This window comes from Crinia signifera, chromosome 7, assembly GCF_055691185.1.
Source record: "Crinia signifera chromosome 7, ASM5569118v1, whole genome shotgun sequence".
Classification (NCBI taxonomy): Eukaryota; Metazoa; Chordata; class Amphibia; order Anura; family Myobatrachidae; genus Crinia; species Crinia signifera.
Genome location: NC_139223.1, coordinates 107,134,030 through 107,158,350, shown reverse-complemented (window position 1 = coordinate 107,158,350; position 24,321 = coordinate 107,134,030). Strand labels below are relative to the sequence as shown.

General features: G+C 39.1%; 40 non-coding genes and 13 pseudogenes across 40 annotated transcripts; all 53 read left to right on the top strand.

Annotated features, from left to right (window-relative positions):
- Positions 1–43: 43 nt before the first annotated feature.
- LOC146022983 (5S ribosomal RNA) lies at positions 44–162 on the top strand. Its single transcript, XR_014452416.1, has one exon. It is a non-coding gene; the product is annotated as a 5S ribosomal RNA (ribosomal RNA).
- A 346-nt stretch (positions 163–508) lies between these two features.
- LOC146023170 (5S ribosomal RNA) lies at positions 509–627 on the top strand. The gene has a single exon (XR_014452595.1). It is a non-coding gene; the product is annotated as a 5S ribosomal RNA (ribosomal RNA).
- A 345-nt stretch (positions 628–972) lies between these two features.
- Positions 973–1,091, top strand: LOC146023651 (5S ribosomal RNA). The gene has a single exon (XR_014453061.1). It is a non-coding gene; the product is annotated as a 5S ribosomal RNA (ribosomal RNA).
- Positions 1,092–1,436: 345 nt separating this feature from the next.
- On the top strand, positions 1,437–1,555 carry LOC146023879 (5S ribosomal RNA). The gene has a single exon (XR_014453280.1). It is a non-coding gene; the product is annotated as a 5S ribosomal RNA (ribosomal RNA).
- Positions 1,556–1,899: 344 nt separating this feature from the next.
- LOC146024392 (5S ribosomal RNA) lies at positions 1,900–2,018 on the top strand. The gene has a single exon (XR_014453775.1). It is a non-coding gene; the product is annotated as a 5S ribosomal RNA (ribosomal RNA).
- Positions 2,019–2,364: 346 nt separating this feature from the next.
- LOC146022037 (5S ribosomal RNA) lies at positions 2,365–2,483 on the top strand. Its single transcript, XR_014451505.1, has one exon. It is a non-coding gene; the product is annotated as a 5S ribosomal RNA (ribosomal RNA).
- A 344-nt stretch (positions 2,484–2,827) lies between these two features.
- LOC146025252 (5S ribosomal RNA) lies at positions 2,828–2,936 on the top strand (annotated as a pseudogene).
- Positions 2,937–3,281: 345 nt separating this feature from the next.
- On the top strand, positions 3,282–3,400 carry LOC146024909 (5S ribosomal RNA; annotated as a pseudogene).
- A 345-nt stretch (positions 3,401–3,745) lies between these two features.
- On the top strand, positions 3,746–3,864 carry LOC146022526 (5S ribosomal RNA). The gene has a single exon (XR_014451978.1). It is a non-coding gene; the product is annotated as a 5S ribosomal RNA (ribosomal RNA).
- Positions 3,865–4,208: 344 nt separating this feature from the next.
- Positions 4,209–4,317, top strand: LOC146025249 (5S ribosomal RNA; annotated as a pseudogene).
- A 345-nt stretch (positions 4,318–4,662) lies between these two features.
- Positions 4,663–4,781, top strand: LOC146023868 (5S ribosomal RNA). Its single transcript, XR_014453269.1, has one exon. It is a non-coding gene; the product is annotated as a 5S ribosomal RNA (ribosomal RNA).
- A 344-nt stretch (positions 4,782–5,125) lies between these two features.
- Positions 5,126–5,244, top strand: LOC146022982 (5S ribosomal RNA). Its single transcript, XR_014452415.1, has one exon. It is a non-coding gene; the product is annotated as a 5S ribosomal RNA (ribosomal RNA).
- A 345-nt stretch (positions 5,245–5,589) lies between these two features.
- LOC146023402 (5S ribosomal RNA) lies at positions 5,590–5,708 on the top strand. Its single transcript, XR_014452821.1, has one exon. It is a non-coding gene; the product is annotated as a 5S ribosomal RNA (ribosomal RNA).
- A 344-nt stretch (positions 5,709–6,052) lies between these two features.
- Positions 6,053–6,161, top strand: LOC146025248 (5S ribosomal RNA; annotated as a pseudogene).
- Positions 6,162–6,506: 345 nt separating this feature from the next.
- On the top strand, positions 6,507–6,625 carry LOC146023856 (5S ribosomal RNA). Its single transcript, XR_014453258.1, has one exon. It is a non-coding gene; the product is annotated as a 5S ribosomal RNA (ribosomal RNA).
- Positions 6,626–6,969: 344 nt separating this feature from the next.
- On the top strand, positions 6,970–7,088 carry LOC146022981 (5S ribosomal RNA). The gene has a single exon (XR_014452414.1). It is a non-coding gene; the product is annotated as a 5S ribosomal RNA (ribosomal RNA).
- A 345-nt stretch (positions 7,089–7,433) lies between these two features.
- Positions 7,434–7,552, top strand: LOC146023873 (5S ribosomal RNA). Its single transcript, XR_014453274.1, has one exon. It is a non-coding gene; the product is annotated as a 5S ribosomal RNA (ribosomal RNA).
- A 344-nt stretch (positions 7,553–7,896) lies between these two features.
- On the top strand, positions 7,897–8,015 carry LOC146023872 (5S ribosomal RNA). Its single transcript, XR_014453273.1, has one exon. It is a non-coding gene; the product is annotated as a 5S ribosomal RNA (ribosomal RNA).
- Positions 8,016–8,361: 346 nt separating this feature from the next.
- Positions 8,362–8,480, top strand: LOC146024913 (5S ribosomal RNA; annotated as a pseudogene).
- Positions 8,481–8,825: 345 nt separating this feature from the next.
- LOC146023387 (5S ribosomal RNA) lies at positions 8,826–8,944 on the top strand. The gene has a single exon (XR_014452807.1). It is a non-coding gene; the product is annotated as a 5S ribosomal RNA (ribosomal RNA).
- Positions 8,945–9,288: 344 nt separating this feature from the next.
- LOC146025275 (5S ribosomal RNA) lies at positions 9,289–9,397 on the top strand (annotated as a pseudogene).
- A 344-nt stretch (positions 9,398–9,741) lies between these two features.
- On the top strand, positions 9,742–9,860 carry LOC146022602 (5S ribosomal RNA). Its single transcript, XR_014452050.1, has one exon. It is a non-coding gene; the product is annotated as a 5S ribosomal RNA (ribosomal RNA).
- A 345-nt stretch (positions 9,861–10,205) lies between these two features.
- On the top strand, positions 10,206–10,324 carry LOC146023844 (5S ribosomal RNA). Its single transcript, XR_014453247.1, has one exon. It is a non-coding gene; the product is annotated as a 5S ribosomal RNA (ribosomal RNA).
- A 345-nt stretch (positions 10,325–10,669) lies between these two features.
- On the top strand, positions 10,670–10,788 carry LOC146023833 (5S ribosomal RNA). The gene has a single exon (XR_014453236.1). It is a non-coding gene; the product is annotated as a 5S ribosomal RNA (ribosomal RNA).
- A 344-nt stretch (positions 10,789–11,132) lies between these two features.
- Positions 11,133–11,251, top strand: LOC146022980 (5S ribosomal RNA). The gene has a single exon (XR_014452413.1). It is a non-coding gene; the product is annotated as a 5S ribosomal RNA (ribosomal RNA).
- A 345-nt stretch (positions 11,252–11,596) lies between these two features.
- Positions 11,597–11,715, top strand: LOC146023401 (5S ribosomal RNA). The gene has a single exon (XR_014452820.1). It is a non-coding gene; the product is annotated as a 5S ribosomal RNA (ribosomal RNA).
- Positions 11,716–12,059: 344 nt separating this feature from the next.
- On the top strand, positions 12,060–12,168 carry LOC146025247 (5S ribosomal RNA; annotated as a pseudogene).
- Positions 12,169–12,513: 345 nt separating this feature from the next.
- Positions 12,514–12,632, top strand: LOC146023822 (5S ribosomal RNA). The gene has a single exon (XR_014453225.1). It is a non-coding gene; the product is annotated as a 5S ribosomal RNA (ribosomal RNA).
- Positions 12,633–12,976: 344 nt separating this feature from the next.
- On the top strand, positions 12,977–13,095 carry LOC146022979 (5S ribosomal RNA). The gene has a single exon (XR_014452412.1). It is a non-coding gene; the product is annotated as a 5S ribosomal RNA (ribosomal RNA).
- Positions 13,096–13,440: 345 nt separating this feature from the next.
- LOC146023871 (5S ribosomal RNA) lies at positions 13,441–13,559 on the top strand. The gene has a single exon (XR_014453272.1). It is a non-coding gene; the product is annotated as a 5S ribosomal RNA (ribosomal RNA).
- Positions 13,560–13,903: 344 nt separating this feature from the next.
- Positions 13,904–14,022, top strand: LOC146023870 (5S ribosomal RNA). Its single transcript, XR_014453271.1, has one exon. It is a non-coding gene; the product is annotated as a 5S ribosomal RNA (ribosomal RNA).
- A 346-nt stretch (positions 14,023–14,368) lies between these two features.
- Positions 14,369–14,487, top strand: LOC146024912 (5S ribosomal RNA; annotated as a pseudogene).
- A 345-nt stretch (positions 14,488–14,832) lies between these two features.
- On the top strand, positions 14,833–14,951 carry LOC146023386 (5S ribosomal RNA). The gene has a single exon (XR_014452806.1). It is a non-coding gene; the product is annotated as a 5S ribosomal RNA (ribosomal RNA).
- A 344-nt stretch (positions 14,952–15,295) lies between these two features.
- LOC146025273 (5S ribosomal RNA) lies at positions 15,296–15,404 on the top strand (annotated as a pseudogene).
- Positions 15,405–15,748: 344 nt separating this feature from the next.
- LOC146022601 (5S ribosomal RNA) lies at positions 15,749–15,867 on the top strand. Its single transcript, XR_014452049.1, has one exon. It is a non-coding gene; the product is annotated as a 5S ribosomal RNA (ribosomal RNA).
- Positions 15,868–16,212: 345 nt separating this feature from the next.
- Positions 16,213–16,331, top strand: LOC146023810 (5S ribosomal RNA). Its single transcript, XR_014453214.1, has one exon. It is a non-coding gene; the product is annotated as a 5S ribosomal RNA (ribosomal RNA).
- A 344-nt stretch (positions 16,332–16,675) lies between these two features.
- LOC146022977 (5S ribosomal RNA) lies at positions 16,676–16,794 on the top strand. The gene has a single exon (XR_014452410.1). It is a non-coding gene; the product is annotated as a 5S ribosomal RNA (ribosomal RNA).
- Positions 16,795–17,139: 345 nt separating this feature from the next.
- On the top strand, positions 17,140–17,258 carry LOC146023869 (5S ribosomal RNA). Its single transcript, XR_014453270.1, has one exon. It is a non-coding gene; the product is annotated as a 5S ribosomal RNA (ribosomal RNA).
- Positions 17,259–17,602: 344 nt separating this feature from the next.
- LOC146023867 (5S ribosomal RNA) lies at positions 17,603–17,721 on the top strand. Its single transcript, XR_014453268.1, has one exon. It is a non-coding gene; the product is annotated as a 5S ribosomal RNA (ribosomal RNA).
- Positions 17,722–18,067: 346 nt separating this feature from the next.
- Positions 18,068–18,186, top strand: LOC146024911 (5S ribosomal RNA; annotated as a pseudogene).
- A 345-nt stretch (positions 18,187–18,531) lies between these two features.
- On the top strand, positions 18,532–18,650 carry LOC146023385 (5S ribosomal RNA). Its single transcript, XR_014452805.1, has one exon. It is a non-coding gene; the product is annotated as a 5S ribosomal RNA (ribosomal RNA).
- A 344-nt stretch (positions 18,651–18,994) lies between these two features.
- LOC146025272 (5S ribosomal RNA) lies at positions 18,995–19,103 on the top strand (annotated as a pseudogene).
- Positions 19,104–19,447: 344 nt separating this feature from the next.
- LOC146022600 (5S ribosomal RNA) lies at positions 19,448–19,566 on the top strand. Its single transcript, XR_014452048.1, has one exon. It is a non-coding gene; the product is annotated as a 5S ribosomal RNA (ribosomal RNA).
- Positions 19,567–19,911: 345 nt separating this feature from the next.
- LOC146023799 (5S ribosomal RNA) lies at positions 19,912–20,030 on the top strand. Its single transcript, XR_014453203.1, has one exon. It is a non-coding gene; the product is annotated as a 5S ribosomal RNA (ribosomal RNA).
- Positions 20,031–20,374: 344 nt separating this feature from the next.
- LOC146022976 (5S ribosomal RNA) lies at positions 20,375–20,493 on the top strand. The gene has a single exon (XR_014452409.1). It is a non-coding gene; the product is annotated as a 5S ribosomal RNA (ribosomal RNA).
- Positions 20,494–20,839: 346 nt separating this feature from the next.
- Positions 20,840–20,958, top strand: LOC146024605 (5S ribosomal RNA). Its single transcript, XR_014453977.1, has one exon. It is a non-coding gene; the product is annotated as a 5S ribosomal RNA (ribosomal RNA).
- Positions 20,959–21,304: 346 nt separating this feature from the next.
- On the top strand, positions 21,305–21,423 carry LOC146024349 (5S ribosomal RNA). The gene has a single exon (XR_014453733.1). It is a non-coding gene; the product is annotated as a 5S ribosomal RNA (ribosomal RNA).
- Positions 21,424–21,768: 345 nt separating this feature from the next.
- LOC146023121 (5S ribosomal RNA) lies at positions 21,769–21,887 on the top strand. The gene has a single exon (XR_014452549.1). It is a non-coding gene; the product is annotated as a 5S ribosomal RNA (ribosomal RNA).
- A 344-nt stretch (positions 21,888–22,231) lies between these two features.
- LOC146024902 (5S ribosomal RNA) lies at positions 22,232–22,350 on the top strand (annotated as a pseudogene).
- Positions 22,351–22,696: 346 nt separating this feature from the next.
- Positions 22,697–22,815, top strand: LOC146024633 (5S ribosomal RNA). The gene has a single exon (XR_014454004.1). It is a non-coding gene; the product is annotated as a 5S ribosomal RNA (ribosomal RNA).
- Positions 22,816–23,159: 344 nt separating this feature from the next.
- LOC146023349 (5S ribosomal RNA) lies at positions 23,160–23,278 on the top strand. The gene has a single exon (XR_014452770.1). It is a non-coding gene; the product is annotated as a 5S ribosomal RNA (ribosomal RNA).
- A 346-nt stretch (positions 23,279–23,624) lies between these two features.
- Positions 23,625–23,743, top strand: LOC146024687 (5S ribosomal RNA; annotated as a pseudogene).
- A 345-nt stretch (positions 23,744–24,088) lies between these two features.
- Positions 24,089–24,207, top strand: LOC146022036 (5S ribosomal RNA). Its single transcript, XR_014451504.1, has one exon. It is a non-coding gene; the product is annotated as a 5S ribosomal RNA (ribosomal RNA).
- The last annotated feature ends 114 nt before the right edge of the window (positions 24,208–24,321 follow it).

The window sequence follows — 24,321 nt, the reverse complement described above, 5'->3', positions numbered from 1 at the left end:
CTGGTGATAGAAGAAGAAGAGGGCAAAAAAGAGAATGTATCTCACCTACAGCCATACCACATTGGATAGGCCCAATCTCGTCTGATCTTGGAAGCTAAGCAGTGATGGGCCTGGTTAGTACTTGGGTGGGAGACCACATGGGAACACCTGGTGCTGTAGGTTTTTTCACATTACTGGCAAATTGTTTTTATTCTCTAGCTATTTAAATTGGAAACTTTTTCTTTTTATTGCCAGTACAGACATTTGGAAGAGGTCAAACAGACACAATAGCCATCACCTAAAGACTTACCACACTGTTTAGGCCCAATTCCAACTGCTTTTGTCAGCTAAACAGTGTATGAGCCTCTTTAGTAGTTTCATTTAAGATCCCCTGCTAATATCATGTCCTGTAGGTCTTTTTACATTACCAAAACATGATTTTTTTCATTAAGCCAAAACAGTTAGGAAACTTTTTTATTAGCTTACCTGGTGATAGAAGTAGAAGAGGGCAAAACAGTGCATGTATCTCACCTACAGCCATACCACATTGGATAGGCCCAATCTCCTCTGATCTTGGAAGCTAAGCAGTGTTGGGCCTGGTTAGTACTTGGGTGGGAGACCACATGGGAACACCAGGTGCTGTAGGTTTTTTCACATTACTGGCAAATTGTTTTTATTCTCTATCTATTTAAATTGGAAACTTTTTCTTTTTATTGCCAGCACAGACATTTAGAAGAGGTCAAACATACACAGTAGCCATCACCTAAAGACTTACCACACTGTTTAGGCCCAATTCTAACTGCTTTTGGCAGCTAAACAGTGTTGAGCCTCTTTAGTAGTTTAATTTAAGATCCCCTGCTAATATCATGTCCTGTAGGTCTTTTTACATTGCCAACACATGATTTTTTTCAGTAAGCAAAAACAGTTACGAAACTTTTTTATTAGCTTACCTGGTGATAGAAGTAGAAGAGGGCAAAAAAGTGCCTGTATCTCACCTACAGCCATACCACATTGGATATGCCCAATCTCGTCTGATCTTGGAAGCTAAGCAGTGTTGGGCCTGGTTAGCACTTAGGTGGGAGACCACATGGGAACACCAGGTGCTGTAGGTTTTTTCACATTACTGGCAAATTGTTTTTATTCTCTAGCTATTTAAATTGGAAACTTTTTCTTTTTATTGCCTGTAGAGACATTTGTAAGAGGTCAAACAGACACAATAGCCATCACCTAAAGACTTACCACACTGTTTAGGCCCAATTCCAACTGCTTTTGGCAGCTAAACAGTGTTGAGCCTCTTTAGTAGTTTAATTTAAGATCCCCTGCTAATATCATGTCCTGTAGGTCTTTTTACATTGCCAACACATGATTTTTTTCAGTAAGCAAAAACAGTTACGAAACTTTTTTATTAGCTTACCTGGTGATAGAAGTAGAAGAGGGCAAAAAAGGGCCTGTATCTCACCTACAGCCATACCACATTGGATATGCCCAATCTCGTCTGATCTTGGAAGCTAAGCAGTGTTGGGCCTGGTTAGTACTTGGGTGGGAGACCACATGGGAACACCAGGTGCTGTAGGTTTTTTCACATTACTGGCAAATTGTTTTTATTCTCTAGCTATTTAAATTGGAAACTTTTTCTTTTTATTGCCTGTAGAGACATTTGTAAGAGGTCAAACAGACACAATAGCCATCACCTAAAGACTTACCACACTGTTTAGGCCCAATTCCAGCTGCTTTTGGCAGCTAAACAGTGTTGATCCTCTTTAGTAGTTTAATTTAAGATCCCCTGCTAATATCATGTCCTTTAGGTCTTTTTACATTACCAACACATGATTTTTTTCAGTAAGCAAAAACAGTTAGGAAGCTTTTTTATTAGCTTACCTGGTGATAGAAGAGAAGAGGGCAAAAAAGAGAATGTATCTCACCTACAGCCATACCACATTGGATAGGCCCAATCTCGTCTAATCTTGGAAGCTAAGCAGTGATGGGCCTGGTTAGTACTTGGGTGGGAGACCACATGGGAACACCTGGTGCTGTAGGTTTTTTCACATTACTGGCAAATTGTTTTTATTCTCTAGCTATTTAAATTGGAAACTTTTTCTTTTTATTGCCAGTACAGACATTTGGAAGAGGTCAAACAGACACAATAGCCATCACCTAAAGACTTACCACACTGTTTAGGCCCAATTCCAACTGCTTTTGGCAGCTAAACAGTGTATGAGCCTCTTTAGTAGTTTCATTTAAGATCCCCTGCTAATATCATGTCCTGTAGGTCTTTTTACATTACCAAAACATGATTTTTTTCATTAAGCCAAAACAGTTAGGAAACTTTTTTATTAGCTTACCTGGTGATAGAAGTAGAAGAGGGCAAAACAGTGCATGTATCTCACCTACAGCCATACCACATTGGATAGGCCCAATCTCGTCTGATCTTGGAAGCTAAGCAGTGTTGGGCCTGGTTAGTACTTGGGTGGGAGACCACATGGGAACACCAGGTGCTGTAGGTTTTTTCACATTACTGGCAAATTGTTTTTATTCTCTATCTATTTAAATTGGAAACTTTTTCTTTTTATTGCCAGCACAGACATTTAGAAGAGGTCAAACATACACAATAGCCATCACCTAAAGACTTACCACACTGTTTAGGCCCAATTCTAACTGCTTTTGGCAGCTAAACAGTGTTGAGCCTCTTTAGTAGTTTAATTTAAGATCCCCTGCTAATATCATGTCCAGTAGGTCTTTTTACATTACCAACACATGATTTTTTTCAGTAAGCAAAAACATTTAGGAAGCTTTTTTATTAGCTTACCTGGTGATAGAAGAGAAGAGGGCAAAAATGAGCATGTATCTCACCTACAGCCATACCACATTGGATAGGCCTGATCTTGGAAGCTAAGCAGTGTTGGGCCTGGTTAGTACTTGGGTGGAAGACCACATGGGAACACCTGGTGCTGTAGGTTTTTTCACATTACTGGCAAATTGTTTTTATTCTCTAGCTATTTAAATTGGAAACTTTTTCTTTTTATTGCCAGTACAGACATTTGGAAGAGGTCAAACAGACACAATAGCCATCACCTAAAGACTTACCACACTGTTTAGGCCAAATTCCAACTGCTTTTGGCAGCTAAACAGTGTTGAGCCTCTTTAGTAGTTTAATTTAAGATCCCCTGCTAATATCATGTCCTGTAGGTCTTTTTACATTACCAACACATGATTTTTTTCATTAAGCCAAAACAGTTAGGAAACTTTTTTATTAGCTTACCTGGTGATAGAAGTAGAAGAGGGCAAAAAAGTGCGTGTATCTCACCTACAGCCATACCACATTGGATAGGCCCAATCTCGTCTGATCTTGGCAGCTAAGCAGTGTTGTGCCTGGTTAGTACTTGGGTGGGAGACCACATGGGAACACCAGGTGCTGTAAGTTTTTTCACATTACTGGCAAATTGTTTTTATTCTCTATCTATTTAAATTGGAAACTTTTTATTTTTATTGCCAGCACAGACATTTAGAAGAGGTCAAACATACACAATAGCCATCACCTAAAGACTTACCACACTGTTTAGGCCCAATTCCAACTGCTTTTGGCAGTTAAACAGTGTTGAGCCTCTTTAGTAGTTTAATTTAAGATCCCCTGCTAATATCATGTCCTGTAGGTCTTTTTACATTGCCAACACATGATTTTTTTCAGTAAGCAAAAACAGTTACGAAACTTTTTTATTAGCTTACCTGGTGATAGAAGTAGAAGAGGGCAAAAAAGTGCCTGTACCTCACCTACAGCCATACCACATTGGATATGCCCAATCTCGTCTGATTTTGGAAGCTAAGCAGTGTTGGGCCTGGTTAGTACTTGGGTGGGAGACCACATGGGAACACCAGGTGCTGTAGGTTTTTTCACATTACTGGCAAATTGTTTTTATTCTCTAGCTATTTAAATTGGAAACTTTTTCTTTTTATTGCCTGTAGAGACATTTGTAAGAGGTCAAACATACACAATAGCCATCACCTAAAGACTTTCCACACTGTTTAGGCCCAATTCCAACTGCTTTTGGCAGCTAAACAGTGTTGAGCCTCTTTAGTAGTTTAATTTAAGATCCCCTGCTAATATCATGTCCTGTAGGTCTTTTTACATTACCAACACATGATTTTTTTCAGTAAGCAAAAACATTTAGGAAGCTTTTTTATTAGCTTACCTGGTGATAGAAGAGAAGAGGGCAAAAATGAGCATGTATCTCACCTACAGCCATACCACATTGGATAGGCCTGATCTTGGAAGCTAAGCAGTGTTGGGCCTGGTTAGTACTTGGGTGGAAGACCACATGGGAACACCTGGTGCTGTAGGTTTTTTCACATTACTGGTAAATTGTTTTTATTCTCTAGCTATTTAAATTGGAAACTTTTTCTTTTTATTGCCTGTAGAGACATTTGTAAGAGGTCAAACAGACACAATAGCCATCACCTAAAGACTTACCACACTGTTTAGGCCCAATTCCAACTGCTTTTGGCAGCTAAACAGTGTTGAGCCTCTTTAGTAGTTTAATTTAAGATCCCCTGCTAATATCATGTCCTGTAGGTCTTTTTACATTGCCAACACATGATTTTTTTCAGTAAGCAAAAACAGTTACAAAACTTTTTTATTAGCTTACCTGGTGATAGAAGTAGAAGAGGGCAAAAAAGGGCCTGTATCTCACCTACAGCCATACCACATTGGATATGCCCAATCTCGTCTGATCTTGGAAGCTAAGCAGTGTTGGGCCTGGTTAGTACTTGGGTGGGAGACCACATGGGAACACCAGGTGCTGTAGGTTTTTTCACATTACTGGCAAATTGTTTTTATTCTCTAGCTATTTAAATTGGAAACTTTTTCTTTTTATTGCCTGTAGAGACATTTGTAAGAGGTCAAACAGACACAATAGCCATCACCTAAAGACTTACCACACTGTTTAGGCCCAATTCCAACTGCTTTTGGCAGCCTAACAGTGTTGATCCTCTTTAGTAGTTTAATTTAAGATCCCCTGCTAATATCATGTCCTGTAGGTCTTTTTACATTACCAACACATGATTTTTTTCAGTAAGCAAAAACAGTTAGGAAGCTTTTTTATTAGCTTACCTGGTGATAGAAGAGAAGAGGGCAAAAAAGAGAATGTATTTCACCTACAGCCATACCACATTGGATAGGCCCAATCTCGTCTGATCTTGGAAGCTAAGCAGTGATGGGCCTGGTTAGTACTTGGGTGGGAGACCACATGGGAACACCTGGTGCTGTAGGTTTTTTCACATTACTGGCAAATTGTTTTTATTCTCTAGCTATTTAAATTGGAAACTTTTTCTTTTTATTGCCAGTACAGACATTTGGAAGAGGTCAAACAGACACAATAGCCATCACCTAAAGACTTACCACACTGTTTAGGCCCAATTCCAACTGCTTTTGGCAGTTAAACAGTGTTGAGCCTCTTTAGTAGTTTAATTTAAGATCCCCTGCTAATATCATGTCCTGTAGGTCTTTTTACATTGCCAACACATGATTTTTTTCAGTAAGCAAAAACAGTTACGAAACTCTTTTATTAGCTTACCTGGTGATAGAAGTAGAAGAGGGCAAAAAAGTGCCTGTACCTCACCTACAGCCACACCACATTGGATATGCCCAATCTCGTCTGATTTTGGAAGCTAAGCAGTGTTGGGCCTGGTTAGTACTTGGGTGGGAGACCACATGGGAACACCAGGTGCTGTAGGTTTTTTCACATTACTGGCAAATTGTTTTTATTCTCTAGCTATTTAAATTGGAAACTTTTTCTTTTTATTGCCTGTAGAGACATTTGTAAGAGGTCAAACATACACAATAGCCATCACCTAAAGACTTACCACACTGTTTAGGCCCAATTCCAACTGCTTTTGGCAGCTAAACAGTGTTGAGCCTCTTTAGTAGTTTAATTTAAGATCCCCTGCTAATATCATGTCCTGTAGGTCTTTTTACATTACCAACACATGATTTTTTTCAGTAAGCAAAAACATTTAGGAAGCTTTTTTATTAGCTTACCTGGTGATAGAAGAGAAGAGGGCAAAAATGAGCATGTATCTCACCTACAGCCATACCACATTGGATAGGCCTGATCTTGGAAGCTAAGCAGTGTTGGGCCTGGTTAGTACTTGGGTGGAAGACCACATGGGAACACCTGGTGCTGTAGGTTTTTTCACATTACTGGTAAATTGTTTTTATTCTCTAGCTATTTAAATTGGAAACTTTTTCTTTTTATTGCCTGTAGAGACATTTGTAAGAGGTCAAACAGACACAATAGCCATCACCTAAATACTTACCACACTGTTTAGGCCCAATTCCAACTGCTTTTGGCAGCTAAACAGTGTTGAGCCTCTTTAGTAGTTTAATTTAAGATCCCCTGCTAATATCATGTCCTGTAGGTCTTTTTACATTGCCAACACATGATTTTTTTCAGTAAGCAAAAACAGTTACAAAACTTTTTTATTAGCTTACCTGGTGATAGAAGTAGAAGAGGGCAAAAAAGGGCCTGTATCTCACCTACAGCCATACCACATTGGATATGCCCAATCTCGTCTGATCTTGGAAGCTAAGCAGTGTTGGGCCTGGTTAGTACTTGGGTGGGAGACCACATGGGAACACCAGGTGCTGTAGGTTTTTTCACATTACTGGCAAATTGTTTTTATTCTCTAGCTATTTAAATTGGAAACTTTTTCTTTTTATTGCCTGTAGAGACATTTGTAAGAGGTCAAACAGACACAATAGCCATCACCTAAAGACTTACCACACTGTTTAGGCCCAATTCCAACTGCTTTTGGCAGCTAAACAGTGTTGATCCTCTTTAGTAGTTTAATTTAAGATCCCCTGCTAATATCATGTCCTGTAGGTCTTTTTACATTACCAACACATGATTTTTTTCAGTAAGCAAAAACAGTTAGGAAGCTTTTCTATTAGCTTACCTGGTGATAGAAGAGAAGAGGGCAAAAAAGAGAATGTATCTCACCTACAGCCATACCACATTGGATAGGCCCAATCTCGTCTGATCTTGGAAGCTAAGCAGTGATGGGCCTGGTTAGTACTTGGGTGGGAGACCACATGGGAACACCTGGTGCTGTAGGTTTTTTCACATTACTGGCAAATTGTTTTTATTCTCTAGCTATTTAAATTGGAAACTTTTTCTTTTTATTGCCAGTACAGACATTTGGAAGAGGTCAAACAGACACAATAGCCATCACCTAAAGACTTACCACACTGTTTAGGCCCAATTCCAACTGCTTTTGGCAGCTAAACAGTGTATGAGCCTCTTTAGTAGTTTCATTTAAGATACCCTGCTAATATCATGTCCTGTAGGTCTTTTTACATTACCAAAACATGATTTTTTTCATTAAGCCAAAACAGTTAGGAAACTTTTTTATTAGCTTACCTGGTGATAGAAGAGAAGAGGGCAAAAAAGAGCATGTATCTCACCTACAGCCATACCACATTGGATAGGCCCAATCTCGTCTGATCTTGGAAGCTAAGCAGTGTTGGGCCTGGTTATTACTTGGGTGGGAGACCACATGGGAACACCTGGTGCTGTAGGTTTTTTCACATTACTGGCAAATTGTTTTTATTCTCTAGCTATTTAAATTGGAAACTTTTTCTTTTTATTGCCAGTACAGACATTTGGAAGAGGTCAAACAGACACAATAGCCATCACCTAAAGACTTACCACACTGTTTAGGCCCAATTCCAACTGCTTTTGGCAGCTAAACAGTGTTGATCCTCTTTAGTAGTTTAATTTAAGATCCCCTGCTAATATCATGTCCTGTAGGTCTTTTTACATTACCAACACATGATTTTTTTCAGTAAGCAAAAACAGTTAGGAAGCTTTTTTATTAGCTTACCTGGTGATAGAAGAGAAGAGGGCAAAAAAGAGCATGTATCTCACCTACAGCCATACCACATTGGATAGGCCCAATCTCGTCTGATCTTGGAAGCTAAGCAGTGTTGGGCCTGGTTATTACTTGGGTGGGAGACCACATGGGAACACCTGGTGCTGTAGGTTTTTTCACATTACTGGCAAATTGTTTTTATTCTCTAGCTATTTAAATTGGAAACTTTTTCTTTTTATTGCCAGTACAGACATTTGGAAGAGGTCAAACAGACACAATAGCCATCACCTAAAGACTTACCACACTGTTTAGGCCCAATTCCAACTGCTTTTGGCAGCTAAACAGTGTATGAGCCTCTTTAGTAGTTTCATTTAAGATCCCCTGCTAATATCATGTCCTGTAGGTCTTTTTACATTACCAAAACATGATTTTTTTCATTAAGCCAAAACAGTTAGGAAACTTTTTTATTAGCTTACCTGGTGATAGAAGTAGAAGAGGGCAAAAAAGAGCATGTATCTCACCTACAGCCATACCACATTGGATAGGACCAATCTCGTCTGATCTTGGAAGCTAAGCAGTGTTGGGCCTGATTAGTACTTGGGTGGGAGACCACATGGGAACACCAGTTGCTGTAGGTTTTTTCACATTACTGGCAAATTGTTTTTATTCTCTATCTATTTAAATTGGAAACTTTTTCTTTTTATTGCCAGCACAGACATTTAGAAGAGGTCAAACATACACAATAGCCATCACCTAAAGACTTACCACACTGTTTAGGCCCAATTCTAACTGCTTTTGGCAGCTAAACAGTGTTGAGCCTCTTTAGTAGTTTAATTTAAGATCCCCTGCTAATATCATGTCCTGTAGGTCTTTTTACATTGCCAACACATGATTTTTTTCAGTAAGCAAAAACAGTTACGAAACTTTTTTATTAGCTTACCTGGTGATAGAAGTAGAAGAGGGCAAAAATGAGCATGTATCTCACCTACAGCCATACCACATTGGATATGCCCAATCTCGTCTGATCTTGGAAGCTAAGCAGTGTTGGGCCTGGTTAGCACTTGGGTGGGAGACCACATGGGAACACCAGGTGCTGTAGGTTTTTTCACATTACTGGCAAATTGTTTTTATTCTCTATCTATTTAAATTGGAAACTTTTTCTTTTTTTTGCCTGTAGAGACATTTGTAAGAGGTCAAACAGACACAATAGCCATCACCTAAAGACTTACCACACTGTTTAGGCCCAATTCCAACTGCTTTTGGCAGCTAAACAGTGTTGAGCCTCTTTAGTAGTTTAATTTAAGATCCCCTGCTAATATCATGTCCTGTAGGTCTTTTTACATTACCAACACATGATTTTTTTCAGTAAGCAAAAACAGTTAGGAAGCTTTTTTATTAGCTTACCTGGTGATAGAAGAGAAGAGGGCAAAAATGAGCATGTATCTCACCTACAGCCATACCTCATTGGATAGGCCTGATCTTGGAAGCTAAGCAGTGTTGGGCCTGGTTAGTACTTGGGTGGAAGACCACATGGGAACACCTGGTGCTGTAGGTTTTTTCACATTACTGGCAAATTGTTTTTATTCTCTAGCTATTTAAATTGGAAACTTTTTCTTTTTATTGCCAGTACAGACATTTGGAAGAGGTCAAACAGACACAATAGCCATCACCTAAAGACTTACCACACTGTTTAGGCCCAATTCCAACTGCTTTTGGCAGCTAAACAGTGTTGAGCCTCTTTAGTAGTTTAATTTAAGATCCCCTGCTAATATCATGTCCTGTAGGTCTTTTTACATTACCAACACATGATTTTTTTCAGTAAGCAAAAACAGTTAGGAAGCTTTTTTATTAGCTTACCTGGTGATAGAAGAGAAGAGGGCAAAAATGAGCATGTATCTCACCTACAGCCATACCACATTGGATAGACCTAATCTCGTCTGATCTTGGAAACTAAGCAGTGTTGGGCCTGGTTAGTACTTGGGTGGGAGACCACATGGGAACACCAGGTGCTGTAGGTTTTTTCACATTACTGGTAAATTGTTTTTATTCTCTAGCTATTTAAATTGGAAACTTTTTCTTTTTATTGCCTGTAGAGACATTTGTAAGAGGTCAAACAGACACAATAGCCATCACCTAAAGACTTACCACACTGTTTAGGCCCAATTCCAACTGCTTTTGGCAGCTAAACAGTGTTGAGCCTCTTTAGTAGTTTAATTTAAGATCCCCTGCTAATATCATGTCTTGTAGGTCTTTTTACATTGCCAACACATGATTTTTTTCAGTAAGCAAAAACAGTTACGAAACTTTTTTATTAGCTTACCTGGTGATAGAAGTAGAAGAGGGCAAAAAAGGGCCTGTATCTCACCTACAGCCATACCACATTGGATATGCCCAATCTCGTCTGATCTTGGAAGCTAAGCAGTGTTGGGCCTGGTTAGTACTTGGGTGGGAGACCACATGGGAACACCAGGTGCTGTAGGTTTTTTCACATTACTGGCAAATTGTTTTTATTCTCTAGCTATTTAAATTGGAAACTTTTTCTTTTTATTGCCTGTAGAGACATTTGTAAGAGGTCAAACATACACAATAGCCATCACCTAAAGACTTACCACACTGTTTAGGCCCAATTCCAACTGCTTTTGGCAGCTAAACAGTGTTGAGCCTCTTTAGTAGTTTAATTTAAGATCCCCTGCTAATATCATGTCCTGTAGGTCTTTTTACATTGCCAACACATGATTTTTTTCAGTAAGCAAAAACAGTTACAAAACTTTTTTATTAGCTTACCTGGTGATAGAAGTAGAAGAGGGCAAAAAAGGGCCTGTATCTCACCTACAGCCATACCACATTGGATATGCCCAATCTCGTCTGATCTTGGAAGCTAAGCAGTGTTGGGCCTGGTTAGTACTTGGGTGGGAGACCACATGGGAACACCAGGTGCTGTAGGTTTTTTCACATTACTGGCAAATTGTTTTTATTCTCTAGCTATTTAAATTGGAAACTTTTTCTTTTTATTGCCTGTAGAGACATTTGTAAGAGGTCAAACAGACACAATAGCCATCACCTAAAGACTTACCACACTGTTTAGGCCCAATTCCAACTGCTTTTGGCAGCCTAACAGTGTTGATCCTCTTTAGTAGTTTAATTTAAGATCCCCTGCTAATATCATGTCCTGTAGGTCTTTTTACATTACCAACACATGATTTTTTTCAGTAAGCAAAAACAGTTAGGAAGCTTTTTTATTAGCTTACCTGGTGATAGAAGAGAAGAGGGCAAAAAAGAGAATGTATCTCACCTACAGCCATACCACATTGGATAGGCCCAATCTCGTCTGATCTTGGAAGCTAAGCAGTGATGGGCCTGGTTAGTACTTGGGTGGGAGACCACATGGGAACACCTGGTGCTGTAGGTTTTTTCACATTACTGGCAAATTGTTTTTATTCTCTAGCTATTTAAATTGGAAACTTTTTCTTTTTATTGCCAGTACAGACATTTGGAAGAGGTCAAACAGACACAATAGCCATCACCTAAAGACTTACCACACTGTTTAGGCCCAATTCCAACTGCTTTTGGCAGTTAAACAGTGTTGAGCCTCTTTAGTAGTTTAATTTAAGATCCCCTGCTAATATCATGTCCTGTAGGTCTTTTTACATTGCCAACACATGATTTTTTTCAGTAAGCAAAAACAGTTACGAAACTCTTTTATTAGCTTACCTGGTGATAGAAGTAGAAGAGGGCAAAAAAGTGCCTGTACCTCACCTACAGCCACACCACATTGGATATGCCCAATCTCGTCTGATTTTGGAAGCTAAGCAGTGTTGGGCCTGGTTAGTACTTGGGTGGGAGACCACATGGGAACACCAGGTGCTGTAGGTTTTTTCACATTACTGGCAAATTGTTTTTATTCTCTAGCTATTTAAATTGGAAACTTTTTCTTTTTATTGCCTGTAGAGACATTTGTAAGAGGTCAAACATACACAATAGCCATCACCTAAAGACTTACCACACTGTTTAGGCCCAATTCCAACTGCTTTTGGCAGCTAAACAGTGTTGAGCCTCTTTAGTAGTTTAATTTAAGATCCCCTGCTAATATCATGTCCTGTAGGTCTTTTTACATTACCAACACATGATTTTTTTCAGTAAGCAAAAACATTTAGGAAGCTTTTTTATTAGCTTACCTGGTGATAGAAGAGAAGAGGGCAAAAATGAGCATGTATCTCACCTACAGCCATACCACATTGGATAGGCCTGATCTTGGAAGCTAAGCAGTGTTGGGCCTGGTTAGTACTTGGGTGGAAGACCACATGGGAACACCTGGTGCTGTAGGTTTTTTCACATTACTGGTAAATTGTTTTTATTCTCTAGCTATTTAAATTGGAAACTTTTTCTTTTTATTGCCTGTAGAGACATTTGTAAGAGGTCAAACAGACACAATAGCCATCACCTAAAGACTTACCACACTGTTTAGGCCCAATTCCAACTGCTTTTGGCAGCTAAACAGTGTTGAGCCTCTTTAGTAGTTTAATTTAAGATCCCCTGCTAATATCATGTCCTGTAGGTCTTTTTACATTGCCAACACATGATTTTTTTCAGTAAGCAAAAACAGTTACAAAACTTTTTTATTAGCTTACCTGGTGATAGAAGTAGAAGAGGGCAAAAAAGGGCCTGTATCTCACCTACAGCCATACCACATTGGATATGCCCAATCTCGTCTGATCTTGGAAGCTAAGCAGTGTTGGGCCTGGTTAGTACTTGGGTGGGAGACCACATGGGAACACCAGGTGCTGTAGGTTTTTTCACATTACTGGCAAATTGTTTTTATTCTCTAGCTATTTAAATTGGAAACTTTTTCTTTTTATTGCCTGTAGAGACATTTGTAAGAGGTCAAACAGACACAATAGCCATCACCTAAAGACTTACCACACTGTTTAGGCCCAATTCCAACTGCTTTTGGCAGCTAAACAGTGTTGATCCTCTTTAGTAGTTTAATTTAAGATCCCCTGCTAATATCATGTCCTGTAGGTCTTTTTACATTACCAACACATGATTTTTTTCAGTAAGCAAAAACAGTTAGGAAGCTTTTTTATTAGCTTACCTGGTGATAGAAGAGAAGAGGGCAAAAAAGAGAATGTATCTCACCTACAGCCATACCACATTGGATAGGCCCAATCTCGTCTGATCTTGGAAGCTAAGCAGTGATGGGCCTGGTTAGTACTTGGGTGGGAGACCACATGGGAACACCTGGTGCTGTAGGTTTTTTCACATTACTGGCAAATTGTTTTTATTCTCTAGCTATTTAAATTGGAAACTTTTTCTTTTTATTGCCAGTACAGACATTTGGAAGAGGTCAAACAGACACAATAGCCATCACCTAAAGACTTACCACACTGTTTAGGCCCAATTCCAACTGCTTTTGGCAGCTAAACAGTGTATGAGCCTCTTTAGTAGTTTCATTTAAGATACCCTGCTAATATCATGTCCTGTAGGTCTTTTTACATTACCAAAACATGATTTTTTTCATTAAGCCAAAACAGTTAGGAAACTTTTTTATTAGCTTACCTGGTGATAGAAGAGAAGAGGGCAAAAAAGAGCATGTATCTCACCTACAGCCATACCACATTGGATAGGCCCAATCTCGTCTGATCTTGGAAGCTAAGCAGTGTTGGGCCTGGTTATTACTTGGGTGGGAGACCACATGGGAACACCTGGTGCTGTAGGTTTTTTCACATTACTGGCAAATTGTTTTTATTCTCTAGCTATTTAAATTGGAAACTTTTTCTTTTTATTGCCAGTACAGACATTTGGAAGAGGTCAAACAGACACAATAGCCATCACCTAAAGACTTACCACACTGTTTAGGCCCAATTCCAACTGCTTTTGGCAGCTAAACAGTGTTGATCCTCTTTAGTAGTTTAATTTAAGATCCCCTGCTAATATCATGTCCTGTAGGTCTTTTTACATTACCAACACATGATTTTTTTCAGTAAGCAAAAACAGTTAGGAAGCTTTTTTATTAGCTTACCTGGTGATAGAAGAGAAGAGGGCAAAAAAGAGCATGTATCTCACCTACAGCCATACCACATTGGATAGGCCCAATCTCGTCTGATCTTGGAAGCTAAGCAGTGTTGGGCCTGGTTATTACTTGGGTGGGAGACCACATGGGAACACCTGGTGCTGTAGGTTTTTTCACATTACTGGCAAATTGTTTTTATTCTCTAGCTATTTAAATTGGAAACTTTTTCTTTTTATTGCCAGTACAGACATTTGGAAGAGGTCAAACAGACACAATAGCCATCACCTAAAGACTTACCACACTGTTTAGGCCCAATTCCAACTGCTTTTGGCAGCTAAACAGTGTATGAGCCTCTTTAGTAGTTTCATTTAAGATCCCCTGCTAATATCATGTCCTGTAGGTCTTTTTACATTACCAAAACATGATTTTTTTCATTAAGCCAAAACAGTTAGGAAACTTTTTTATTAGCTTACCTGGTGATAGAAGTAGAAGAGGGCAAAAAAGAGCATGTATCTCACCTACAGCCATACCACATTGGATAGGACCAATCTCGTCTGATCTTGGAAGCTAAGCAGTGTTGGGCCTGATTAGTACTTGGGTGGGAGACCACATGGGAACACCAGTTGCTGTAGGTTTTTTCACATTACTGGCAAATTGTTTTTATTCTCTATCTATTTAAATTGGAAACTTTTTCTTTTTATTGCCAGCACAGACATTTAGAAGAGGTCAAACATACACAATAGCCATCACCTAAAGACTTACCACACTGTTTAGGCCCAATTCTAACTGCTTTTGGCAGCTAAACAGTGTTGAGCCTCTTTAGTAGTTTAATTTAAGATCCCCTGCTAATATCATGTCCTGTAGGTCTTTTTACATTGCCAACACATGATTTTTTTCAGTAAGCAAAAACAGTTACGAAACTTTTTTATTAGCTTACCTGGTGATAGAAGTAGAAGAGGGCAAAAATGAGCATGTATCTCACCTACAGCCATACCACATTGGATATGCCCAATCTCGTCTGATCTTGGAAGCTAAGCAGTGTTGGGCCTGGTTAGCACTTGGGTGGGAGACCACATGGGAACACCAGGTGCTGTAGGTTTTTTCACATTACTGGCAAATTGTTTTTATTCTCTATCTATTTAAATTGGAAACTTTTTCTTTTTTTTGCCTGTAGAGACATTTGTAAGAGGTCAAACAGACACAATAGCCATCACCTAAAGACTTACCACACTGTTTAGGCCCAATTCCAACTGCTTTTGGCAGCTAAACAGTGTTGAGCCTCTTTAGTAGTTTAATTTAAGATCCCCTGCTAATATCATGTCCTGTAGGTCTTTTTACATTACCAACACATGATTTTTTTCAGTAAGCAAAAACAGTTAGGAAGCTTTTTTATTAGCTTACCTGGTGATAGAAGAGAAGAGGGCAAAAATGAGCATGTATCTCACCTACAGCCATACCTCATTGGATAGGCCTGATCTTGGAAGCTAAGCAGTGTTGGGCCTGGTTAGTACTTGGGTGGAAGACCACATGGGAACACCTGGTGCTGTAGGTTTTTTCACATTACTGGCAAATTGTTTTTATTCTCTAGCTATTTAAATTGGAAACTTTTTCTTTTTATTGCCAGTACAGACATTTGGAAGAGGTCAAACAGACACAATAGCCATCACCTAAAGACTTACCACACTGTTTAGGCCCAATTCCAACTGCTTTTGGCAGCTAAACAGTGTTGAGCCTCTTTAGTAGTTTAATTTAAGATCCCCTGCTAATATCATGTCCTGTAGGTCTTTTTACATTACCAACACATGATTTTTTTCAGTAAGCAAAAACAGTTAGGAAGCTTTTTTATTAGCTTACCTGGTGATAGAAGAGAAGAGGGCAAAAATGAGCATGTATCTCACCTACAGCCATACCACATTGGATAGACCTAATCTCGTCTGATCTTGGAAACTAAGCAGTGTTGGGCCTGGTTAGTACTTGGGTGGGAGACCACATGGGAACACCAGGTGCTGTAGGTTTTTTCACATTACTGGTAAATTGTTTTTATTCTCTAGCTATTTAAATTGGAAACTTTTTCTTTTTATTGCCTGTAGAGACATTTGTAAGAGGTCAAACAGACACAATAGCCATCACCTAAAGACTTACCACACTGTTTAGGCCCAATTCCAACTGCTTTTGGCAGCTAAACAGTGTTGAGCCTCTTTAGTAGTTTAATTTAAGATCCCCTGCTAATATCATGTCTTGTAGGTCTTTTTACATTGCCAACACATGATTTTTTTCAGTAAGCAAAAACAGTTACGAAACTTTTTTATTAGCTTACCTGGTGATAGAAGTAGAAGAGGGCAAAAAAGGGCCTGTATCTCACCTACAGCCATACCACATTGGATATGCCCAATCTCGTCTGATCTTGGAAGCTAAGCAGTGTTGGGCCTGGTTAGTACTTGGGTGGGAGACCACATGGGAACACCAGGTGCTGTAGGTTTTTTCACATTACTGGCAAATTGTTTTTATTCTCTAGCTATTTAAATTGGAAACTTTTTCTTTTTATTGCCTGTAGAGACATTTGTAAGAGGTCAAACAGACACAATAGCCATCACCTAAAGACTTACCACACTGTTTAGGCCCAATTCCAACTGCTTTTGGCAGCTAAACAGTGTTGATCCTCTTTAGTAGTTTAATTTAAGATCCCCTGCTAATATCATGTCCTGTAGGTCTTTTTACATTACCAACACATGATTTTTTTCAGTAAGCAAAAACAGTTAGGAAGCTTTTTTATTAGCTTACCTGGTGATAGAAGAGAAGAGGGCAAAAAAGAGAATGTATCTCACCTACAGCCATACCACATTGGATAGGCCCAATCTCGTCTGATCTTGGAAGCTAAGCAGTGATGGGCCTGGTTAGTACTTGGGTGGGAGACCACATGGGAACACCTGGTGCTGTAGGTTTTTTCACATTACTGGCAAATTGTTTTTATTCTCTAGCTATTTAAATTGGAAACTTTTTCTTTTTATTGCCAGTACAGACATTTGGAAGAGGTCAAACAGACACAATAGCCATCACCTAAAGACTTACCACACTGTTTAGGCCCAATTCCAACTGCTTTTGGCAGCTAAACAGTGTATGAGCCTCTTTAGTAGTTTCATTTAAGATACCCTGCTAATATCATGTCCTGTAGGTCTTTTTACATTACCAAAACATGATTTTTTTCATTAAGCCAAAACAGTTAGGAAACTTTTTTATTAGCTTACCTGGTGATAGAAGAGAAGAGGGCAAAAAAGAGCATGTATCTCACCTACAGCCATACCACATTGGATAGGCCCAATCTCGTCTGATCTTGGAAGCTAAGCAGTGTTGGGCCTGGTTATTACTTGGGTGGGAGACCACATGGGAACACCTGGTGCTGTAGGTTTTTTCACATTACTGGCAAATTGTTTTTATTCTCTAGCTATTTAAATTGGAAACTTTTTCTTTTTATTGCCAGTACAGACATTTGGAAGAGGTCAAACAGACACAATAGCCATCACCTAAAGACTTACCACACTGTTTAGGCCCAATTCCAACTGCTTTTGGCAGCTAAACAGTGTTGATCCTCTTTAGTAGTTTAATTTAAGATCCCCTGCTAATATCATGTCCTGTAGGTCTTTTTACATTACCAACACATGATTTTTTTCAGTAAGCAAAAACAGTTAGGAAGCTTTTTTATTAGCTTACCTGGTGATAGAAGAGAAGAGGGCAAAAAAGAGCATGTATCTCACCTACAGCCATACCACATTGGATAGGCCCAATCTCGTCTGATCTTGGAAGCTAAGCAGTGTTGGGCCTGGTTATTACTTGGGTGGGAGACCACATGGGAACACCTGGTGCTGTAGGTTTTTTCACATTACTGGCAAATTGTTTTTATTCTCTAGCTATTTAAATTGGAAACTTTTTCTTTTTATTGCCAGTACAGACATTTGGAAGAGGTCAAACAGACACAATAGCCATCACCTAAAGACTTACCACACTGTTTAGGCCCAATTCCAACTGCTTTTGGCAGCTAAACAGTGTATGAGCCTCTTTAGTAGTTTCATTTAAGATCCCCTGCTAATATCATGTCCTGTAGGTCTTTTTACATTACCAAAACATGATTTTTTTCATTAAGCCAAAACAGTTAGGAAACTTTTTTATTAGCTTACCTGGTGATAGAAGTAGAAGAGGGCAAAAAAGAGCATGTATCTCACCTACAGCCATACCACATTGGATAGGACCAATCTCGTCTGATCTTGGAAGCTAAGCAGTGTTGGGCCTGATTAGTACTTGGGTGGGAGACCACATGGGAACACCAGTTGCTGTAGGTTTTTTCACATTACTGGCAAATTGTTTTTATTCTCTATCTATTTAAATTGGAAACTTTTTCTTTTTATTGCCAGCACAGACATTTAGAAGAGGTCAAACATACACAATAGCCATCACCTAAAGACTTACCACACTGTTTAGGCCCAATTCTAACTGCTTTTGGCAGCTAAACAGTGTTGAGCCTCTTTAGTAGTTTAATTTAAGATCCCCTGCTAATATCATGTCCTGTAGGTCTTTTTACATTGCCAACACATGATTTTTTTCAGTAAGCAAAAACAGTTACGAAACTTTTTTATTAGCTTACCTGGTGATAGAAGTAGAAGAGGGCAAAAATGAGCATGTATCTCACCTACAGCCATACCACATTGGATATGCCCAATCTCGTCTGATCTTGGAAGCTAAGCAGTGTTGGGCCTGGTTAGCACTTGGGTGGGAGACCACATGGGAACACCAGGTGCTGTAGGTTTTTTCACATTACTGGCAAATTGTTTTTATTCTCTATCTATTTAAATTGGAAACTTTTTCTTTTTTTTGCCTGTAGAGACATTTGTAAGAGGTCAAACAGACACAATAGCCATCACCTAAAGACTTACCACACTGTTTAGGCCCAATTCCAACTGCTTTTGGCAGCTAAACAGTGTTGAGCCTCTTTAGTAGTTTAATTTAAGATCCCCTGCTAATATCATGTCCTGTAGGTCTTTTTACATTACCAACACATGATTTTTTTCAGTAAGCAAAAACAGTTAGGAAGCTTTTTTATTAGCTTACCTGGTGATAGAAGAGAAGAGGGCAAAAATGAGCATGTATCTCACCTACAGCCATACCTCATTGGATAGGCCTGATCTTGGAAGCTAAGCAGTGTTGGGCCTGGTTAGTACTTGGGTGGAAGACCACATGGGAACACCTGGTGCTGTAGGTTTTTTCACATTACTGGCAAATTGTTTTTATTCTCTAGCTATTTAAATTGGAAACTTTTTCTTTTTATTGCCAGTACAGACATTTGGAAGAGGTCAAACAGACACAATAGCCATCACCTAAAGACTTACCACACTGTTTAGGCCCAATTCCAACTGCTTTTGGCAGCTAAACAGTGTTGAGCCTCTTTAGTAGTTTAATTTAAGATCCCCTGCTAATATCATGTCCTGTAGGTCTTTTTACATTACCAACACATGATTTTTTTCAGTAAGCAAAAACAGTTAGGAAGCTTTTTTATTAGCTTACCTGGTGATAGAAGAGAAGAGGGCAAAAATGAGCATGTATCTCACCTACAGCCATACCACATTGGATAGACCTAATCTCGTCTGATCTTGGAAACTAAGCAGTGTTGGGCCTGGTTAGTACTTGGGTGGGAGACCACATGGGAACACCAGGTGCTGTAGGTTTTTTCACATTACTGGTAAATTGTTTTTATTCTCTAGCTATTTAAATTGGAAACTTTTTCTTTTTATTGCCTGTAGAGACATTTGTAAGAGGTCAAACAGACACAATAGCCATCACCTAAAGACTTACCACACTGTTTAGGCCCAATTCCAACTGCTTTTGGCAGCTAAACAGTGTTGAGCCTCTTTAGTAGTTTAATTTAAGATCCCCTGCTAATATCATGTCTTGTAGGTCTTTTTACATTGCCAACACATGATTTTTTTCAGTAAGCAAAAACAGTTACGAAACTTTTTTATTAGCTTACCTGGTGATAGAAGTAGAAGAGGGCAAAAAAGGGCCTGTATCTCACCTACAGCCATACCACATTGGATATGCCCAATCTCGTCTGATCTTGGAAGCTAAGCAGTGTTGGGCCTGGTTAGTACTTGGGTGGGAGACCACATGGGAACACCAGGTGCTGTAGGTTTTTTCACATTACTGGCAAATTGTTTTTATTCTCTAGCTATTTAAATTGGAAACTTTTTCTTTTTATTGCCTGTAGAGACATTTGTAAGAGGTCAAACAGACACAATAGCCATCACCTAAAGACTTACCACACTGTTTAGGCCCAATTCCAACTGCTTTTGGCAGCTAAACAGTGTTGATCCTCTTTAGTAGTTTAATTTAAGATCCCCTGCTAATATCATGTCCTGTAGGTCTTTTTACATTACCAACACATGATTTTTTTCAGTAAGCAAAAACAGTTAGGAAGCTTTTTTATTAGCTTACCTGGTGATAGAAGAAAAGAGGGCAAAAAAGAGAATGTATCTCACCTACAGCCATACCACATTGGATAGGCCCAATCTCGTCTGATCTTGGAAGCTAAGCAGTGATGGGCCTGGTTAGTACTTGGGTGGGAGACCACATGGGAACACCTGGTGCTGTAGGTTTTTTTCACATTACTGGCAAATTGTTTTTATTCTCTAGCTATTTAAATTGGAAACTTTTTCTTTTTATTGCCAGTACAGACATTTGGAAGAGGTCAAACAGACACAATAGCCATCACCTAAAGACTTACCACACTGTTTAGGCCCAATTCCAACTGCTTTTGGCAGCTAAACAGTGTATGAGCCTCTTTAGTAGTTTCATTTAAGATCCCCTGCTAATATCATGTCCTGTAGGTCTTTTTACATTACCAAAACATGATTTTTTTCATTAAGCCAAAACAGTTAGGAAACTTTTTTATTAGCTTACCTGGTGATAGAAGAGAAGAGGGCAAAAAAGAGCATGTATCTCACCTACAGCCATACCACATTGGATAGGCCCAATCTCGTCTGATCTTGGAAGCTAAGCAGTGTTGGGTCTGGTTATTACTTGGGTGGGAGACCACATGGGAACACCTGGTGCTGTAGGTTTTTTCACATTACTGGCAAATTGTTTTTATTCTCTAGCTATTTAAATTGGAAACTTTTTCTTTTTATTGCCAGTACAGACATTTGGAAGAGGTCAAACAGACACAATAGCCATCACCTAAAGACTTACCACACTGTTTAGGCCCAATTCCAACTGCTTTTGGCAGCTAAACAGTGTATGAGCCTCTTTAGTAGTTTCATTTAAGATCCCCTGCTAATATCATGTCCTGTAGGTCTTTTTACATTACCAAAACATGATTTTTTTCATTAAGCCAAAACAGTTAGGAAACTTTTTTAGTAGCTTACCTGGTGATAGAAGTAGAAGAGGGCAAAAAAGAGCATGTATCTCACCTACAGCCATACCACATTGGATAGGCCCAATCTCGTCTGATCTTGGAAGCTAAGCAGTGTTGGGCCTGATTAGTACTTGGGTGGGAGACCACATGGGAACACCAGTTGCTGTAGGTTTTTTCACATTACTGGCAAATTGTTTTTATTCTCTATCTATTTAAATTGGAAACTTTTTCTTTTTATTGCCAGCACAGACATTTAGAAGAGGTCAAACATACACAATAGCCATCACCTAAAGACTTACCACACTGTTTAGGCCCAATTCCAACTGCTTTTGGCAGCTAAACAGTGTTGAGCCTCTTTAGTAGTTTAATTTAAGATCCCCTGCTAATATCATGTCCTGTAGGTCTTTTTACATTGCCAACACATGATTTTTTTCAGTAAGCAAAAACTGTTACAAAACTTTTTTATTAGCTTACCTGGTGATAGAAGTAGAAGAGGGCAAAAAAGGGCCTGTATCTCACCTACAGCCATACCACATTGGATATGCCCAATCTCGTCTGATCTTGGAAGCTAAGCAGTGTTGGGCCTGGTTAGTACTTGGGTGGGAGACCACATGGGAACACCAGGTGCTTTAGGTTTTTTCACATTACTGGCAAATTGTTTTTATTCTCTAGCTTTTTAAATTGGAAACTTTTTCTTTTTATTGCCTGTAGAGACATTTGTGAGAGGTCAAACAGACACAATAGCCATCACCTAAAGACTTACCACACTGTTTAGGCCCAATTCCAACTGCTTTTGGCAGCTAAACAGTGTTGAGCCTCTTTAGTAGTTTAATTTAAGATCCCCTGCTAATATCATGTCCTGTAGGTCTTTTTACATTACCAACACATGATTTTTTTCAGTAAGCAAAAACAGTTAGGAAGCTTTTTTATTAGCTTACCTGGTGATAGAAGAGAAGAGGGCAAAAAAGAACATGTATCTCACCTACAGCCATACCACATTGGATAGGCCCAATCTCGTCTGATCTTGGAAGCTATGCAGTGTTGGGCCTGGTTAGTACTTGGGTGGGAGACCACATGGTAACACCTGGTGCTGTAGGTTTTTTCACATTACTGGCAAATTGTTTTTATTCTCTAGCTATTTAAATTGGAAACTTTTTCTTTTTATTGCCAGTACAGACATTTGGAAGAGGTCAAACAGACACAATAGCCATCACCTAAAGACTTACCACACTGTTTAGGCCCAATTCCAACTGCTTTTGGCAGCTAAACAGTGTATGAGCCTCTTTAGTACTTTCATTTAAGATCCCCTGCTAATATCATGTCCTGTAGGTCTTTTTACATTACCAAAACATGATTTTTTTCATTAAGCCAAAACAGTTAGGAAACTTTTTTATTAGCTTACCTGGTGATAGAAGTAGAAGAGGGCAAAACAGTGCATGTATCTCACCTACAGCCATACCACATTGGATAGGCCCAATCTCGTCTGATCTTGGAAGCTAAGCAGTGTTGGGCCTCGTTAGTACTTGGGTGGGAGACCACATGGGAACACCAGGTGCTGTAGGTGTTTTCACATTACTGGCAAATTGTTTTTATTCTCTATCTATTTAAATTGGAAACTTTTTCTTTTTATTGCCTGTAGAGACATTTGTAAGAGGTCAAACAGACACAATAGCCATCACCTAAAGACTTACCACACTGTTTAGGCCCAATTCCAACTGCTTTTGGCAGCTAAACAGTGTTGAGCCTCTTTAGTACTTTAATTTAAGATCCCCTGCTAATATCATGTCCTGTAGGTCTTTTTACATTACCAACACATGATTTTTTTCAGTAAGCAAAAACAGTTAGGAAGCTTTTTTATTAGCTTACCTGGTGATAGAAGAGAAGAGGGCAAAAATGAGCATGTATCTCACCTACAGCCATACCACATTGGATAGGCCTAATCTCGTCTGATCTTGGAAGCTAAGCAGTGTTGGGCCTGGTTAGTACTTGGGTGGGAGACCACATGGGAACACCTGGTGCTGTAGGTTTTTTCACATTACTGGCAAATTGTTTTTATTCTCTAGCTATTTAAATTGGAAACTTTTTCTTTTTGTTGCCAGTACAGACATTTGGAAGAGGTCAAACAGACACAATAGCCATCACCTAAAGACTTACCACACTGTTTAGGCCCAATTCCAACTGCTTTTGGCAGCTAAACAGTGTATGAGCCTCTTTAGTAGTTTAATTTAAGATCCCCTGCTAACATCATGTCCTGTAGGTCTTTTTACATTACCAAAACATGATTTTTTTCATTAAGCCAAAACAGTTAGGAAACTTTTTTATTAGCTTACCTGGTGATAGAAGTAGAAGAGGGCAAAAAAGTGCGTGTATCTCACCTACAGCCATACCACATTGGATAGGCCTAATCTCTTCTGATCTCGGCAGCTAAGCAGTGTTGGGCCTGGTTAGTACTTGGGTGGGAGACCACATGGGAACACCAGGTGCTGTAGGTTTTTTCACATTACTGGAAAATTGTTTTTGTTCTCTATCTATTTAAATTGGAAACTTTTTCTTTTTATTGCCAGCACAGACATTTAGAAGAGGTCAAACATACACAATAGCCATCACCTAAAGACTTACCACACTGTTTAGGCCCAATTCCAACTGCTTTTGGCAGTTAAACAGTGTTGAGCCTCTTTAGTAGTTTAATTTAAGATCCCCTGCTAATATCATGTCCTGTAGGTCTTTTTACATTGCCAACACATGATTTTTTTTAGTAAGCAAAAACAGTTACCAAACTTTTTTATTAGCTTACCTGGTGATAGAAGTAGAAGAGGGCAAAAAAGTGCCTGTACCTCACCTACAGCCATACCACATTGGATAGGCCCAATCTCGTCTGATCTTGGAAGCTAAGCAGTGTTGGGCCTGGTTAGTACTTGGGTGGGAGACCACATGGGAACACCAGGTGCTGTAGGTTTTTTCACATTACTGGTAAATTGTTTTTATTCTCTAGCTATTTAAATTGGAAACTTTTTCTTTTTATTGCCTGTAGAGACATTTGTAAGAGGTCAAACAGACACAATAGCCATCA